This window comes from Bison bison, unplaced genomic scaffold, assembly GCF_000754665.1.
Source record: "Bison bison bison isolate TAMUID 2011002044 unplaced genomic scaffold, Bison_UMD1.0 scf7180017864519, whole genome shotgun sequence".
Classification (NCBI taxonomy): domain Eukaryota; kingdom Metazoa; phylum Chordata; class Mammalia; order Artiodactyla; family Bovidae; genus Bison; species Bison bison.
This window is the reverse complement of record NW_011495072.1, coordinates 10,667,626-10,678,904: the sequence shown is the minus strand read 5'-3', so window position 1 is coordinate 10,678,904 and position 11,279 is coordinate 10,667,626. Positions and strand designations below refer to the sequence as shown.

Sequence of the window (11,279 nt, the reverse complement as noted above, 5' to 3'; positions counted from 1 at the left end):
AGGGGAGGGGGCCGCACTCTGACTTAATGCTGGAACCATCCACGTCACGTGCAGCCCCGCGCGGGTTAACCCCTCGGAGCCCGGTAGCCCCCTGATTCACTCCAGTCCTGGTATCAGAAGCAGTGGGAGAAGGGGAGGAAGCCACCCCCTCTCTCGAGGGTAGAGTCCCTTTTGTCTGTGCATCTTGGCGAGTCCCTTGTTTAGAGCAGCACTGGCCCTGATATCTGGCCCGGAGGCTCTTGACTCTGAAAGGGTGAGACACTTCAGGGTAGAGACCCCCTCCAGGCCCAACAAATACTTTTAGGTCTGGTCTCCTGACTTTTAGCCTGGGATAATGGCCTAGGAACAGGTAAGGGCTGGGCTGGGACGTTTACTCTCTTTACTGGGAGTTGGAAAAACTTGGCCTTCAGCAAAAACACCTCCGTTATAGAGATCTCTTGTTTTCCTCCGGTCGAGGAGTCATTATTGTGTGGAAACAACTCTAATCTGGTAATGGGTGCTGGGGGCTGGGAGCTGGGTATGATAATTAGCTGTGAGGCCTTGAACTCGTCACTTACAGTTCTCATCTGGCTGTGGACATTGGACAGTCAGTCTTCTGAGTCTCTATATATTCCTGGTGAGTTTCAGAAGCAGAGGCAGGGGCAGAGAAGACAGCGGGGCTGCACAGGCAACTCAGGACTGAACAGAGTCCAGCAGAGGTTACCTTGGGAGCAGGTGGAGGAGTTCCTAGAGGGTTTTGTGTTTGAACAACAGGCATGGAGTGAATGCCTTTTAATGGGCAAATAATCTGAAAGTGCCTAGAGACCGCCTGGAGAGGGGCTGTCTGCAGCTCAGACCTCGGGTGCTGTTGCCCCGGGCCTGCCACTTTAGAAGGACAAAGTAGGACCATGTCACCTAATAGCTGGGTCTCCCTAGCCAAAAGGAAACCCAGGACTAGGGCAGTAGCTTAGAATTTCTTAAAAGTGAAACAACCTCCACCTTACCTAAGATCTGGGAAGAAATACCTGTGGGCTGTAGGACCCCTGCTCACTTTTGTAGATTGAGGAGTCCCTAGTTCTGGGTCACACAGTTTTTTATTTTCACTGCCTCCAGAGATTAGCAAGAAGGATGGGGAGTTGAACATCATTTGTATTTCATTTGAATTCTCAATTTTTAAAGGAATCCAAGGGGCCTGGTGTGAACACCTCCCTCTTCCGCTGGGGGCTTAGAGGGGGTTTCTTGGCTGTCCTCAGCCAGAGTTGGGCTGTAAATCAAGGGCAAACAGGAACCAGAAGCCTTGCATCTCACAAGTAGTCATTAAGCCATTATTAAACATACCATAACTTCTCTGAAGCCTTATTGGTTTAAACACCACATTGGAGGCATTATGGCCATTAGGGCCCCTAATCACAGACTGCAGACTGGAATAGTGAGATGGGAGCACCTGGAGCTGCTATTTCCAGCCAAGAGGGAGGCTTAGCTTGGAATTAAGCTTCCTCTTTGGCCTTACCAGGGGCATCCATTCTCTAGGATCCAGTGGATCCCAGCTCTGGGCAGCCAACTTGTATTGATCACTTTTGCCCATTCATAGGGGTTTTTCAATAGATATTGAGTTAGTAAATCAACTTACCTCAATTTAGAAAATAATAGTTATTGGGTTAGAGCTGTAGATATTGTTGACTTTTTTCAGGAGCATGTTAATGTCAATTCAGGACACCTTTTCTGTTCAACAAAGTAGTCAAGTAGCTTACTGTGGAAGATGAAAGTATGACAGAAAAATATCATCAACAGTCTAAACAGGGCAGCCAAACTTAAGTGCCAAGTGTTTTGCCTCCAATGATAACCTTTCTGAACCTCAGTTTACTCATCATGAAAGTGGGCCCTACCCATGAACAAGGAAAATTTGAGGAACACTTATTTGATGGATGTGATGAACTGTGTTCATTTAAGAGATTTTTATTATCATTAAGAGATCCAGAAACTGCTGCCAGATTTCTGGGCTACATCACTGAATTGGTAGAAGGCTCCATGACCTCAGATGGAAGGTTCTATAATTGGGGGCTGAGCAGAGAGACCTAGGGACCCACCCTGTTTTCCAAACCCAGAAATTCCTTCTGCCTTTCTCCCCCTCTTTGAACAGAACCAATTTCCATGCTGAGATGGTGTTCCCAATTGAACCAAGGTGGCAGGAAATCCCAGATTCCATTTAAGTTGGGTCAGGTAGATAGGGTTGCCCCTCTGGCAGGGTTTTCTTCCAGGACCATGCAAAACAGTTCTTAAAGGGCCCCTTCCTGCCCCCTCTTAGACACCACTAGTGCACACTCATCTTTATCCATATGTGGTCTGGCCAGTTTGATGGGGCAGGAGCAGAGAAAAAACAAAAATGCAACCTCAGAGTTTCAAGGTTTTCTTTCTTAGGAGAGCTGAGAAATCATGAAGTATCATAGGGGACCTAATTTTACAAATAAAAACAATAGCTAACACAGGTAGCGTCATGTAGCATGCCAGGCACTGTCTAACGTATTCTCTGTCTATTGATTTACTTGACCCTCACAACAACCCCAAGAAGGAGACACAATTATTATCCGTATTATCAGAGAGAGACTGAGGCCACAGAAGGCTGCCATTTGTCCAATGTGGATATCAGTGGCAGATCAAAAATTTATGCTCAGGTCCATGGTTCCCACCAGCTATCTCATAGTTGTTCTTCAGCTAACATACCAAAACTGGAACCATTAGATGCACATCTCCTTCTCCCAAGGGAAGGTCAGGACTTCTTTTTTTTTAATGGATTTTTTTTTGGCTGCGCTGGGTCTTATTCACGGCACATAGGCTTTCTCTAGTTGCAGCGCACAGTCTTCTCTTGTGGCACGTGGGCTTCTCTAGTTGTGGTGCTCAGGCTCTGTAGTTGTCACATGTGGGCTAGTTGCCCTGCAGCACTTGGGATCTTAAGTCCCGCAACCAGAGATCAGACCTGCATCCCCTGCATTAGAACGTGGATTCTTAACCACTGGACCACCAGGGAGGTCTCAGAACTTCTTCCTGATGCAATTTGAGGCCAAAGTGGATGGGAACAGAGTTGGTCCAAGATGGAGCCATACTGCTGCCTTTCTGATCACCAAATGACAGTTTATTGAGACTCGCCACGCCCAGCTGTGGTGGTTGGGACAGTTTAGGTGGAGGGGGGTTTCTGCTAAGCTGAGACCAAATGAAACAGCATCTAACACCTGAGAGGTTTTATGACCCACCAACACAGCCAGATGTGGGGCAGAGTTTTAAGAGAATTTGTGAGTTCATCATTCGTGCTGTTTAATAACCAGTTGAATTACAATAGCATTTTGTCACTGATAGAGTGTCCAGAGACTCAGTGAGATGAGCTGAAAGGATGATCCAGATAATTCTGGGTCCTATCGTTAAAAAAAGAAAGAAAAGAAAAATCACTCCACTTGCTGAGAAAAACTACTTTTAAAATGGACATGATGCTTACTGGCTGTTTCTAGGCAACTGTTTTACACTGGCTGATTGTTTCATTCATTGATTTAATAGGAGGACCTACTTTGTGACAGGCATTTGCTGGCAGTGGGATACAGCAGAGAGCAAGACAGACGTGACCCCTGCCACATGTCAACTTTGCTGGAATGGAAATGTCTCCTCCACAATGAAAAAAAAAAAATCATTTGGATGTGAATCAAAATGGAATCTGGTCTCCAGAGCAGAACTGCTGGCCTCTAGCCTCAACTTTAAGGTTGGTTCTTGAATTGAACATTGGTCCCAACTTCAGCTTTCTTTCTCTTTTTGACTGCCCTGCGCCTATGCCGCACGAAGGTGAATGCGCCCCTTTATCTCCCAGGGGATGTCCAAGAGCAGTCAGAACAACAGGACAGATGGAACCTCAGATCTGACATTTCTTTGACATACAAAACTTCCTTCCAGACAGGAAAAACTCAGTTGCTTTTTCTTTTTTTTCTTTGAAGGCAAGACAGTCAATATTACTCTTGTCCTGTTTAGACTTTGAAATCCTAAATTGATCCCTATGAAAATTCTGGGATGGGGAGCCCACGTAGATTGTTTCTCATTAGTGACATTCTTCCTGGAAGGTCAGACTAAGGAATGGTAAATAAACCTTTAGATCCGGTACTTCCCCCTCACCCATGATATTTTAAAAAAAGAAAAGAAGTGGGGTGGGGGAAGCAGCAGCTTTGTGCTGTAGATATCCAGGATCCTTGGCTGTCGTTCTGACAACCCAAGCTGAAGTCTATGCTTTGGGATAAAATTTCTGGAAAGTTAGGGAGCTACTTTTTTCTCTTCTATTGATTTGATCTCTTTCAATGGGAGAACTCAAGTTTCATCCCCAGAAGAAGGAGGGGAGTGAGTCTGTAGTTCAGCTTTTCTGGAATGAATGAGTTCACAGAGATGTTTCTTGAGCCTGAGTCCCCCCCACCCCAAACTTGTATTTCTCTGCTCATTTTCTCCACCCACCCTCCTCGGGTTGGGCTAGTATGGGGGCAGGGGCCAGAGAGGCAGAGCTTCATCTGGGATGTGGCAGTGCCCTGCAGGCCAGGTTTGCCCTGACATCTGCCTTGGTGTTACAGTAAATGTGTTCTGTGGCAAGTGCTGGCTTGGACCAAGAGAAGTCATTTTGTGGGAGAGTTTTTCATGAACTCTTTCTTGGTGTGAAACAGAAGGGGGCTGGTTTAGACCTCTTGGCAGACTTTGATCAATTGATTTTATTCATTTGTTTGTTCATCAGGCATTTATTGAATGCCTGCCATGTGCCAGAGAGGGGGGGGGCCACGCAGTGGGAATAGACTCAGAGATGCAGACTGTTTATTCTCAGGGCTTTTCCACTCTAGCAGGAGAGACACAGAGCAACAGGCAGGTATCCAGCAGGGCATGTTGTTCTGAGGCAAGAAAGCACAGGGGGCTGTAGGGGCCATGAGATGGGCACCGCCTTGGGCTGGAGGCAGCTGCCATGGAACACTTCCAGGATGAATCTCGAAAGTTGAATGAGGGTCAGCCAGAGGAAGGTGTATGGAGGTGGCAGGGAGGGAAGGCATTCCAGAAAGACAGCCCAGAGGTGAGAAAGAGGAAGCCAAGTTTGGGGAACTTAGACTTGTTGAATATTGCTGGAGCCTAGGCAAGAAGAGAGTTTGGGGAAGGGTGGGAGGAAGACAGACAAAGGTGGAGAAGTCCACAGGAGTCAAGGGAAGCTCTAGGGGGAAGGCAGGCTGGTTCCACAGGTGTCCACCCCCAGCATCTGCCAAGCCCAGCTCCAAGCACTGGATTTGCTAGTGGGAGCCATGGAGGGGGGAGCCTCAGGCCTGAGAAGTCTCCCTAGGCTAAGTGGGAAGCCACACCCAGAGGGCGGATATGAAGAAAACAGGAAAACAACTGCAACAAAAAGCACATCTGCTCGCCCGAGCCATGAGGTGGAGAGCTGCGCGCAGGAGCTGTGGGATGTGGGCGGGCGGGTGGTCTGCAGGGCCTCTCGGGGCCAGGCTCTTACCGGGAATGCTGGTCAGGGCACCTCTTGAACTCATTTCAGCAGGAAATCCATTGGTTCCAGAGTGTAGATTCCAGATTTGTTATTTTACAGGGCTAACAAGTATGTAATTATCACATTTGGGGCCCTTCAAAGGAAATGCAAACACACACCACTGAACCCCCTTAGAAATGTGCGTGGGACCCACCCCAGAGTTCTGGATGGGGCTCACCACCATGTCGCACAGAAGTACACTCCAGCCCAGGGTCTCCTCCTTTGTTGGCGGAAGAGAATACGAAGACTGGGCCTAAACCTCATAAGAGACTGGGAGAAAAGCAAGTGAAGAGGGTGGAAGGGCTCTACCGGCCTCTTCTGAAGTCTCTTGAGAAGCAGAGGGAGCGGGATGGATTGTAATAGTAGGATCCACCACTCATAGGTCACCTACAATGTTCTGGTCAAACACCATCTCATATCTTCTTTATTATGTTATAAGGTGGATATTAATATTCCCATTTTACAGAATGGAGAAGCTGAGATTGGTTTGTATATTAGTTATCTAAGGCTGCATAAGAAATCACCCCAAAACTTAGTGGCTTAAAATAGCAATAGTCGGTGATTGTGGGTCAGAGATTCAGGAGCACCTTGGCTGAATGGTCTGTCTTAGGGGTACCTCAGGACCCCAAATCAGACAGTGGTCATTCTATGGAGGATTTGCTTCCAAGGTGGCCCTCTCACATCACTGGCAGGTTGGTGTTGACTGTTCATGAAGGCCTGAATTCTTCCCCAAGTGGGCCTTTTCATGGAGCTGCTGCAAGCAGCCCTCAAAACCTGGCAGCTGGCTTGTCCCACAGAGAATGAGCCAAAAGACCAAGGTGGAAACTGAGGTGCTATTTATGACCCAGCCTCAGAACTCACACAGCATTACTGCTGCCATATTTTACTGGGCACACAAGTCAGTCCTGAGTTTGTATAGGAGAGAATTCCACCATGTGGCTCCTTGGCCACTGTTGGGGCTGCACCCATGGGTTAAAAAGGGGACCTGATGAGGGGTGGGGGTATTATATTACTTATGGCTGATTAGCATTTTTGTATGGCAAAAACCGGACTTCCCTCGTGGCTCAGACAGTAAAGCGTCTGCCTACAATGTGGGAGACCTGGTTTCAATCCCTGGGTGGGGAAGATCCCCTGGAGAAGGAAATGGCAACCCACTCCAGTATTCTTGCCTGAAAAATCCCATGGATGGAGGAGTCTGGTAGGCTACAGTCCATGGGGTCGCAAAGAGTCGGACATGACTGAGTGACTTCACTTTTACTTTCATGGCAGAAACCAACACAACATTCTAAAGCAATTATCTTCCAATTTAAAAAAAAGAAGGGGACCTGAAGGGGCATGACAGGGTGCCTGGAAAGCAAGTGGCAAAGCCCACTGGGCAGAGAGAGCCACATTGCCTGTCCTGAGGGAGACAGGGGAGATCCCCAAATGGGGCAATACATGTTTTGTGTACCCCAAGTGTTCAGCTGTCACAGCAGGCAAACTCCTAGGGGGCTCACTCAGTACAGTGAGCTGATCTCAGGCTCCATGGGGGCTCTTTGTTCACATGGGTGAAGGAAGGAAGCAGACTCACCTTTAACATGAGAGGAGAATTCACTTTCCCTGTTTGCCTTGCTGTCAGTTGGGCAGAGGAACTCTGGTCTTATACCTTGCGCTGAGTGACAGGGAGAAAGATGGTGTTGAGAGCCGATTGTGAGGTAGGTCTGAACCAGGGAGGTCTACATTTTAAAATTTCATATAATCTTCTCCAGAGGTAGCTATTATTATTTCCACTTCACAGATGAGACTACAAAACTCACAGAAATGAAGTAAATTGGCCAAGGTGTCACATACTTCCTAAATGACAGAACCAAGCAGGTAGCCTGGTCAGCCTGTACCATCTCCAACAGGTGTGCTACCTGAGTCTTGGCAGACAGGCCAGGGCTGCATCTGCCCCCAGCCACTCTGAATCTGAGTGTTCAGTGAGGCAGATACTGTGCTGGGCACAAGTGCGGGATGCAGATGCACCCCCACTCCAAGCCTGGGTAGATCCTTCTTATGGAATTTTTTCTCCTGGGGAGACAAGATTTGGACACGTGAACAATATTCAGTCCTCCAAGATGACCACTAAGGGTGAGCCAGGTTGAGGAACAGATGTAGCAGGGAGGGGCTGGTGCCCTCTGAGGTCACTTCCAGGTGCAGAAGGACACCACTGGGCAGTCATGAGCACATCAGCACTGAGCCCTGGACTCCCAACCGCACACCTTGAGAACCCGCACACAGGACCATTCCCCCCTTGCAGGGAATCCTGGGAGATCTCTGAGCAGCCTGAGAAAATGGGAGGGTCCGGGAAACTGTGGGCTGATGGAGAAGGGGGCGCATAGCTGCTGAGTCTGGGTCAAGTGAGTAGGCATTTCCAGGCACAAGGAGCTCAGCTGCCCCCCGCAGGGGCTTTGTGAAGGAGTAATAGACGTGATAACACCTAGGCTGGGTGGGACCAGGTGGCACATGTGGAATACACAGCCTACTTCCTTTTGGGCAGCAGGGAGAGTATGGAGAGGCACTTGGAGCAGGGCCTGACCCATCGTAAGTGATCAGTGTGTTAATATTATTATTGTTGTTATTTAGTGGGAGAATGAGATGTGTGCTTTAGGAATATAATTTTGGTAGCTTGAGCAGAATAAAAATAGTAATGGTGGTATCTGGCTCCCCAGGTGGCTCTAGTGGTAAAGAACCCACTTGCCAATGCAGGAGACGTAAGAGATGCAGGTTCGATCCCTGGGTTGGGAAGAGCCCCTGGAGGAGGAAATGGAAACCCACTCCAGTATTCTTGCCTGGAGAATCCCATGGACAGAGGAGCCCGGTAGTCTACAGTCCATAGGGTCACAAAGAGTCGGATTGAAGCAACTGAGCATGCATGCACAATGATGGTACCTAAAGTTTATTAAGCACTTATGATGGGCCACTTCTTTTTTTAAAAAAATATTTATTTATTTGGCTGCATCGGGTCTTAGTTGTGGCGTGCAGGCTCTTTCTTTGAGGTGCATAGACTCTCTAGTTGTGGCACTTAGGCTCCAGAGCATGGGCTCAATAGTTGTGGCACACGGGCTTAGTTGCTCCGTGGCATGTGGGATCTTCGTTCCCTGACCAGGGATTGAACCTGTGTCCCGTGTATTGTAAGGCAGATTCTTAACCACTGGACCACCAGGGAAGCCCTGGGCCAGTTATTTTAAGTACATTATCGAATTCTTTGTGAGGGAGGTAGCATTATTTCCCCAGGGACATGGGAGAAGGGGACAAGACAGTGTATAGGACAGTAGTCCAGGCACGAGGTATCAAAGATGTGACAGGATGTGGCCGAGGAAATGAAGAGGGACGGCTGAAAGTGAAAAGCCAAAGTGTTAGTCGCTCAGTCGTGTCTGACTTTGTGTGATCCCAGGGAGTATAGCCCGCCTGGCTCCTCTGTCCATGGGATTCTCCAGGCAAGAGTACTGGAGTGGGCAGCCATTCTTTTCTCCAGGGGATCTTCCTAACCGAGGGACTGAACCCAGGTCTCCTGCAATGCAGGCAGATTCTTTACCATCTGAACCACCATGGAGGAATGACTGAAGGGAAGAGGTATTAATATTTAGTGGGAAGGAATGACCAGACTTATTGCCACATTGGGGGTGGGGTGTATGGATGACCTGCAGCCCAGATAACAGGGGCTGCAGAGACCAGGCACAGAGGCACGGCTTCAGAGGACATTTTGAACCCTAAGCCAGATTTCCATCGTGAAAGGGGTTCTTCACTTAGCATATATTGTCAACTGTAAAGCCAGGGCATCTACAAAGTTCCTGTTGGAATTTGGGGAGATCCTTAAGAGGCAGAGCAGGGAGGGCACCAAGTGAACTTCCAGGCTCTGGAAGCCCATGATCAGTGCCATCCTGGTGACAGCACAGGGCACACCAGGTGCTGAGTGGGCCCTCTTGCTCTTCAGATAGCCCTGGCTGGAAGGCCTCAGGTAGGTGGGGGGCTATAGGTAGGGAGCCCAGCCCTGGAGTAGGCATGATTTCTGGGAAGCCAGCAGGATGCTTGGAGTCTAGGGACAGGGGGAAGAGCAGCAAGGACCTCATTCTGAGTCAGCCTATGGAAGGTATGATACCTTTGTCCCTTTAAGTGGGTGGAGAGGGTCCGAGTCCTCAGCTGCAGGGGAGGTGTGTCCTTCCACAGAGCTCCCAAACTTTGGGATTGAGATGACAGCAATGATTTTAGCAGAAGCTTTGTCCTTTGGGGGTGAGGGTGCCAGGCCTGGGGAAGGGGCGACTGGGGCGGGGCGCAGGGCTGTCAGTCTGCTGTGGGCTTCTGAGGCTCTGCTGGTGGAGTGTGAGCGTAGCCCATGCATGTGCGGGGTATATGTGGCTGGGTCTCCTGATTCAGGGAGATGCCTCTGAGCCCTGCGGCTGCTTTGGGGGGCCCCTTGCAGCATGAGTAGGCAGGCCCTGAATTTTGTGGGGTCCTCTCAGGGGAGGATATATATAACCACACACAGACCCCAGGGCGTCTGGGAAAGGCAGTCCTGTAGGCACATTCACACCAGATCCACTGGACAAAGAGACCGGATATTTTGCTGTTTGATAAACTTCGTAAAACAGTGGAGCTGAGTGATTTTGCTGCTGCCTGAATGGAAGTATTCTAAGAACCCATGCCAAGAAGATAAATAAGGCTGTGGCTCCAGGAGGGGAGCTGAAACAAATGTGCAGCGGAGAGGTACATCAAAGTAAAACTGGCTCTCCTGACGACCCAGCTCTGCGTGTGACGGAGCGTGTGCATGTGCGCGGGTGTGTGGCGGACCAAGTGTTTGGCAGACACTAGGCTACATCGAGGGGCCTGAAGATGTACCCTGGGCTCTTGCCAGCCCCTCTGACGGCAGCCCTGTACACAATAGGCCTGCTTGACATTTAAGTAGGATTAGGCCCAGCCCTGCTTGGTACAAAGGGAAAGCAGTGTTAGCCACTGCTGGAGATTCAGGCCCTACAGCCAGCCAGCTGGGGTTAATTCAGACTGGAATATGTGTAGTGAGAGGACTGGGATCCTTCAGTGGGCAGGGGCCTCAGTCCCTATTGACCAGTGAAAGATTTATTCTGCACTGATGACAGGGGGTACAAGCTCGAGTGTAAAAACATCAGCCCCTCTCATATGTGGCTCCAGACTCCTCAGGGCTTGATGGGGCAGACACAGGAGCATGGAGATGGAAGAGTGTGTTAGATCTAGATGGAAGTTTACATATCATTTAGTCCAGAGGTTCTCAAAGTATGGATCTCAGGCTAACAGCAGTAACATCTAGGAACTTGTGAAACAGGCAGATTGTTGGTGCTCCCCGAGACCTACTAAGTCAGAAACTCTTGGGGTAGGGCCAGCAGTTTTTAATTTTTTTTTTTTTTCCGGTGATATCGATGCCATCTAAAGCTTGAGAATCACCAGTGTACATCTAGGCTGTCACCTTCATTTACACAGGAGGGAACTGAGGCCTAAAGACGGAACCTGTGCCAGGAGCAGAGAGCCAATTAGGACACGACCGTTTTCCCCCTCACCCATATGGTCTCAGCTATTTATTTTACATACAACACAGGGGGATTTTAATAAGTTTTTTTCTTAGAGGCAATTGTTATGTGTTTATGTATTTTCCATTTGTTAATAAACTATTTAGATCAGCAGTGTCGCTGGGGCCCAAACCATGGAGTTATTGGTTGTAAAGCTTGGGCTCCGGGAAGTGGACTCTCCTTCCAGTTCGGCCCCAAGTCCAGGC

The 11,279-nt window shown here is 48.9% G+C and overlaps 1 protein-coding gene across 1 annotated transcript in view; it reads right to left on the bottom strand.

The window, feature by feature from the left end:
• ALX3 (ALX homeobox 3) overlaps positions 1-11,279 on the bottom strand; it is a 22,895-nt gene that overhangs the window by 9,769 nt on the left and 1,847 nt on the right. The gene's annotated exons all lie outside the window — the stretch shown is intronic.